The sequence below is a fragment of the Manis pentadactyla genome, chromosome 7 (assembly GCF_030020395.1).
Source record: "Manis pentadactyla isolate mManPen7 chromosome 7, mManPen7.hap1, whole genome shotgun sequence".
Taxonomy (NCBI): Eukaryota; Metazoa; Chordata; class Mammalia; order Pholidota; family Manidae; genus Manis; species Manis pentadactyla.
Window position 1 is genome coordinate 34,194,752 of NC_080025.1, and position 6,690 is coordinate 34,201,441.

The window sequence follows — 6,690 nt, forward strand, 5'->3', positions numbered from 1 at the left end:
CCCCAAAACTACTAGAACTGATATCGGAATACAGCAAAGTTGCAGGATACAAAATCAACACACAGAAATCTGTGGCTTTCCTATACACTAACAATGAACCAACAGAAAGAGAAATCAGAAAACAACTCCATTCACAATTGCATCAAAAAAAATAAAATACCTAGGAATAAACCTAACCAAAGAAGTGAAAGACTTATACTCTGAAAACTACAAGTCACTCTTAAGAGAAATTAAAGGGGACACTAACAGATGGAAACTCATCCCATGCTAATGGCTAGGAAGAATTAATATCGTCAAAATGGCCATCCTGCCCAAAGCAATATACAGATTTGATGCAATCCCTATGAAACTACCATCAACATTCTTCAATAAACTGGAACAAATAATTCAAAATTTCATATGGAAACACCAAAGACCCCGAATAGCCAAAGCAATCCTGAGAAAGAAGAATAAAGTAGGGGGGATCTCACTCCCCAACTTCAAGCTCTACTATAAAGCCATAGTAATCAAGACAATTTGGTTCTGGCAGAAGAACAGAGCCACAGACCAATGGAACAGACTAGAGAATCCAGACATTAACCCAGACATATATGGTCAATTAATATTTGATAAAGGAGCCATGGACATACAATGGCGAAATGACAGTCTCTTCAACAGATGGTGCTGGCAAAACTGGACAGCTAAATATAGGAGAATGAAACTGGACCATTGTCTAACCCCATATACAAAAGTAAACTCAAAATGGATCAAAGACCTGAATGTAAGTCATGAAACCATTAACCTCTTGGAAGAAAACATAGGTAAAAACTCTTAGACATAAACATGAGTGACCTCTTCTTGAACATATCTCCCCAGGCAAGGAAAACAACAGCAAAAATGAACAAGTGGGACTATATTAAGCTGAAAACCTCCTGTACAGCAAAAGACACCATCAATAGAACAAAAAGGAACCCTATAGTATGGGAGAAAATATTTGAAAATGACACATCTGATAAAGGCTTGACATCCAGAATATATAAAGAGCTCACATGCCTCAACAAACAAAAACAAATAACCCAATTAAAAAATGGGCAGAGGAACTGAACAGACAGTTCTCCAAAACAGAAATACAGATGGCCAACAGACACATGAAAAGATGCTCCACATCACTAATTATCAGAGAAATGCAAATTAAAACTACAATGAGGTATCACCTCACACCAGTAAGGATGGCTGCCATCCAAAAGACAAACAACAACAAATGTTGGCGAGGCTGTGGAGAAAGGGGAACCCTCCTACACTGCTGGTGGGAATGTAAACTAGTTCAACCATTGTGGAAAGCAGTATGGAGGTACATCAAAATGCTCAAAACAGACTTACCATTTGACCCAGGAATTCCACTCCTAGGAATTTACCCTAAGAACGCAGCAATCAAGTTTGAGAAAGACAGATGCACCCCTATGTTTATTGCAGCACTATTTACAATAGCCAAGAATTGGAAGCAACCTAAATGTCCATCAATAGATGAATGGATAAAGAAGATGTGGTACATATACACAATGGAATACTACTCAGCCATAAGAAAAGGGCAAATCCTACCATTTGCAGCAACATGGATGGAGCTGGAGGGTATTATGCTCAGTGAAACAACCAAGCGGAGAAAGAGAAATACCAAATGATTTCACTCATCTGTGGAGTATAAGAACAAAGGAAAAACTGAAGGAACAAAACAGCAGCAGAATCACAGAACTCAAGAATGGACTAACAGGTACCAAAGGGAAAGGGACTGGGGAGGATGGGTGGGTAGGGAGGGATAAGGGTGGGAGAAGAAGGGGGGTATTAAGATTAGCATGCATGGGGGGTTGGGAGAAAGGGGAGGGCTGTACAACACAGAGAAGGCAAGTAGTGATTCTACAACATTTGCTATGCTGATGGACAGTGACTGTAAAGGGGTTTATAGGGGGGACCTGGTATAGGGGAGAGCCTAGTAAACATAATATTCATCGTGTAAGTGTAGATTAGTGATACCAAAAAAAAAAAGGCAATTTCTGTGTGGAGACCTCCAATGATTCCTACACAAGGGTATAAAGGGCATATAAAAGTGTAGGCAAAGGGTCTGTTTGCGTTTATACAGAGGATCAAAGCCTAATTTGGCTACCCAGAAAATGAACTAAGATACAATATGAAAAAGAACTTCCAACATCAGCACTCCCTGGAAGACTCATGCCAGAAGATGATCATCAAAAAACCCCAACAAAGATCCACGCACTGCTACAGCTGTAGATGCACTCATCCCACCAGTTCCTGGACTTGCCATGGGAGTGAAGAAGGAGATATCTAAGCTGGCCTGTGCATACAGTAAAACAACAAATTTGACTGGATCTATACTGTTGGAACTCAACCAAGAATTAGGAGAAGTGCAAGTTGTAGTGCTCCAAAATCTTACAACTACAGACTATTTACTGTTAAAAGAACATATGGGATGTGAAAAGTCCCCAGGAATGGGTTGTTTTAATTTGTCTGATTTCTCTCAGACTGTTCAAGTTCAGTTGGACAATATCCACCATATCATAGATAAGTTTTCACAAATGCCTAAGGTGCCTAACTGGTTTTCTTGGTTTCACTGGAGATGGCTGGTAATTACAGGTATGCTTTGGTTACGTAACTGTGCTCCTATTATGTTAATGTGTGTGCGCAATTTAATTAGTAGTTTAAAACCTATACATGCTGAAGTTACTCTACAAGAAGATATGTCAAAGAAATAATCAATCTTCCCATGTTTTCTTCCGTCTGCTACTTCTATAGCTTTTCTTCTTCCTTCCTAATTGCAACCCTTAAATAGAATTTATGCCTCATATCAAATTTACCAAGTATCATAATTCTTCCAAGTGGTAAAGATACCTCAAGACAAATGCTGGGCATAGAAGCCACAGGGCATAAATATGCAAAGAAGTAAAAAGCTAACCTTTTCAAACAATAAGGTTTCTCTCTCACTTACCAACTTTACATTTCCCTGTATGGCCCCGGAAGATGACTGGTTAGCCAGAGACGGGTAAGATTCCTCAAGGGAGGAACAACCTAAGACAGGCACAGTCACAGGGGGGTCATCAGGTGAGAAATTGGGGATCAACAGAGGTGAGGCTTAGAACCTCACACCCCCTGTCCTGAGAGAAATCTTCTGCATACGTGGATGTTTTATTGCCCTTGTCTAGCTTGGATTAACACATAGTCTACAGGCACACACCTGATCATCTACATTTGCTCTCTTACAACACTAAACTATGTTTTCTACCTTTATCTTGTATCTACCTACCACTTCAGCATTTTATTAAAAATAATTAAGAGAGAAATGTGGTATCCACATATAAATCAAGTATAAAAGTCAAATGAGTATTCATATTTGAACTGACTGTTTATAGTTCATAATGCATGAGCAAAACCAAAAGTTTCTGTGATGACTGCTCTTGTACTGTTCACCATATAACTTATTCACTATGTAAGAATTTGTTCTCCATGTAAGAACTTGTTTGTTATGCTTCAGAAGATTGGAGACTGACAACAATTAGGCTTGGGGTGGAGTAATGATTGTGCATTGAGCATTGACTCCCCTATACAGAATTTTATTTTTGTTAACAACCATTTGATCAATACATATGAGAGATGCCCTCACACACACACACAAAAAAGTACACACTTCCAATTGTAAAATAAATAAGTAACCAGTATGTAATGTATAGCATAAGGAATATAGTCAAAATATTGTAACAACTTGGTATGGTGATAGCTGGTACCTAGAATTATCATGTATATAAATGTTGAATCACTGTGTTGTACACCTGAAACTAATGTAATGTAATACTGTGTGTCAACTACCCTTCAATAAAAAATAATTATCTACAAAAAAAAAAAAAAAACATCATATCACCAAAAAGTTGAGATAAATACATGGAAAATGATATAGCAGGTAAATAATAATCTAGAGCAATATTACATTAAATAGGTTTTTGGATAAAGAATGCAAAAAACTGCCCAAATCTTAACCACACTTATTTTCATTTTTATAAATCCCTTTATCTTTGGTTCCAAGTTTCCATGTTTTTGTATTACTATATTTGTGAAATACACTTAATTTAAATTCTGCTTTATGTATCTTTGAAATTATAACATATAAAATTTCTCAAGTTTTTAGGTAGCTTGTATGATATAGTTTCATTATAGCTATTTGGAGGGCAGTTGTTAAATATTTGTATGTGCTGCATACAAATATTTGGACACTCCATAGTTCAATTATATTTCCTACATGAACCTTTCCAGTAGTGAATTTTGTAAGTTTCTTATCAATTGTGTGAGGTAAAACTTCATTTTATTTGTTCTAAACCCTTAGAACTTCAGAATCCATTTGTCACCTGACTGCTAGACTACTCATGTTCCTCTTGTGTGTGCTGCCCAGATCTCTGGATTCTGCGCACAATGCTGCCCCGTCTTCTGCACACGCTGTGCGCATCTTCAGCAAGCACCACCCGTCTTGCTGGGTATTGCCCCTGATTCTTTCTGAAGGGGGCAGAAGGCTGCTCAGCTGGCTGGGAATTGGAGTGGGGATACAGCCCCCTTGGACAAAGCTCAAGGTAGAACACAAGACTGACATGGAAGTGCTCAAAAATGCCAACAAGAGACAGCATCACAAATGTTACTGACATAGGACTTACTACATGCCATGCACGATGTGATCCCGTCACGTACAGTGGTGCTTAAAGATGAATTCAGAAAGGCCTTGAATTCTTTCTCCTCCTTTCTTCTTTGTTTCCAAAGAAATCAGAGTCAAGTGAGTGGGCATTTGGGCCTCTTGCCTGTTTGCAGAAGCTGAAACGTTGGCATCAGTTCTTCCATTCATCTGCCTCTCTTCTGGGTCAAGAGGACACAATGACTGTGTGGATTATGAAACAAAGGGGGTGTTAACTTGGAGGCAGGAGGCCAAAAAAAAATCCAAATAAACAAGTCACAGAGGTCAGTGCTAATGAGCAGAGCAGCAGTTTATCGCGGAGAATCTCCAAGGCTTTGAAGAACTTAATAAAATTAGATTATCTTTCAATGACTGCATCATGGCAAAGCTAAATAATAATAACAGTGCAGAACATACAAATTACTGGTGTACATAATTATGGATTTAGGCAAACTAATGAACCAGAACTCCTCCCTCGCCTGACTGGGAACCTTTGTTTTCCTCCTGGGAGCTGGCAGAAAGTCAGCCTGTCAGCAATTTATCTATTTCTGCCCGTTGGTTCATCACACAGAAATTAAATGAGGTGCATAATGTGAATTCAGATGTCAACATTCTGTTGAATTCTAAAAACATGCCCCACAATGTTTAGTTTGCATTACATTTCAACAAATTTGTGTCATTCTGAGTTTGTTAATTTGGGATTATGGAAAATTGAAGATTTGTGGAAATCCAAATTCTACTAAGGACCCAGTGCTAATACATTCTTCATATTATTTTTTCAAAGGATGAGCTTTGATCTGTGCAAGCCAACTTTAAAATCTTCATTATATGCTTAGGACAGCAATATCCTCTTTAATCTCAAGTATTCAGCCAATAAATTATCTTTTGAAGGAGTCCTAAAAAAATGTACTAGTTCTATCTGGAAGACTTATCATGATGTATTAAAAAAAAAAACAAGGTTCATGCTCCAACCATTTGTCTGGTCTGTGCTAGAGTGGCTTGCTGCCCTCACTCGGTGCCTCCTGACGGATGGCACAAATCTGGGGATGGTGGCTGGTCAGGCCCAGAGAGCTCTGGAGCTAAGCCACGGACCTGAGCACATACATCTAAGCGGGCTGGCCTGGGCCCTTCCCACCTGATAACAGCAAGAATGAGGACCACTTTTTAAACAAATCAAGATTTAATATTATGCAACCCAATATTAAGTACTGGCTGATGGAAGGCAGCCATGGTGTGTGCTGCATACAGTCATTACTGCAGTAGCAGACTTTGAAACTGGCTCCTTTTGCAGATATTGGCGCCACTGCCCTCTCAAATATCCCACTGTCGATGCCCATCTAATCCAAGCCCTCATCACCCAGCCTGAGGCCATGGTGGCGACTCCTCATTCTCTTGCCTCTTGAACTGCTCTTCACAGTCAAATTAATCTTCCCAGAATAATGCAGCTGTCAGGTTTTATCCCAGCCGAGCGGCTAGAGGCACACAATGCCTCCCGAGTCGGGTTCAGGCTGCTCCCCTGGCTGGACAATCAGTCCTCCCTGCCTTCCTCCCTCCGCACTCACCTGCCTTTCTTCGACTCTTCAGTACATTGTAATATACACACAGAAAAGTGCACATACCATAAGCGCACAGCAGCTCAGTGGGCTTTCCCAAATCTGAACAGGCTCCAGAGATTCCCTGTTGCTCCCTTCCAGGCACAGTCCACACCCCCTGTGGGTAACTGCCACCCACTCTCTAAGGGTGGACATCAATCTGGTCAGGTTTACCGTCTACTGGCAGGACTCAGAGGAAGGCTGGGCCTCAGGCCCCCAGGCCACACAGGTTACAGCCACAGGTCTAATCTGCAATGACAGATCTGAGGTCCTGAGACTTCGTGTCTGCCTCAGTAGGAATTGGCTCAGGAAATGCCAGCTGGAGGTGTCATATGCCAGCTGGGAGGTGGCCAGGGTGGCAAGGGGGGGTGGGGGAGTCTGGTAATGAGTGTACTTGAT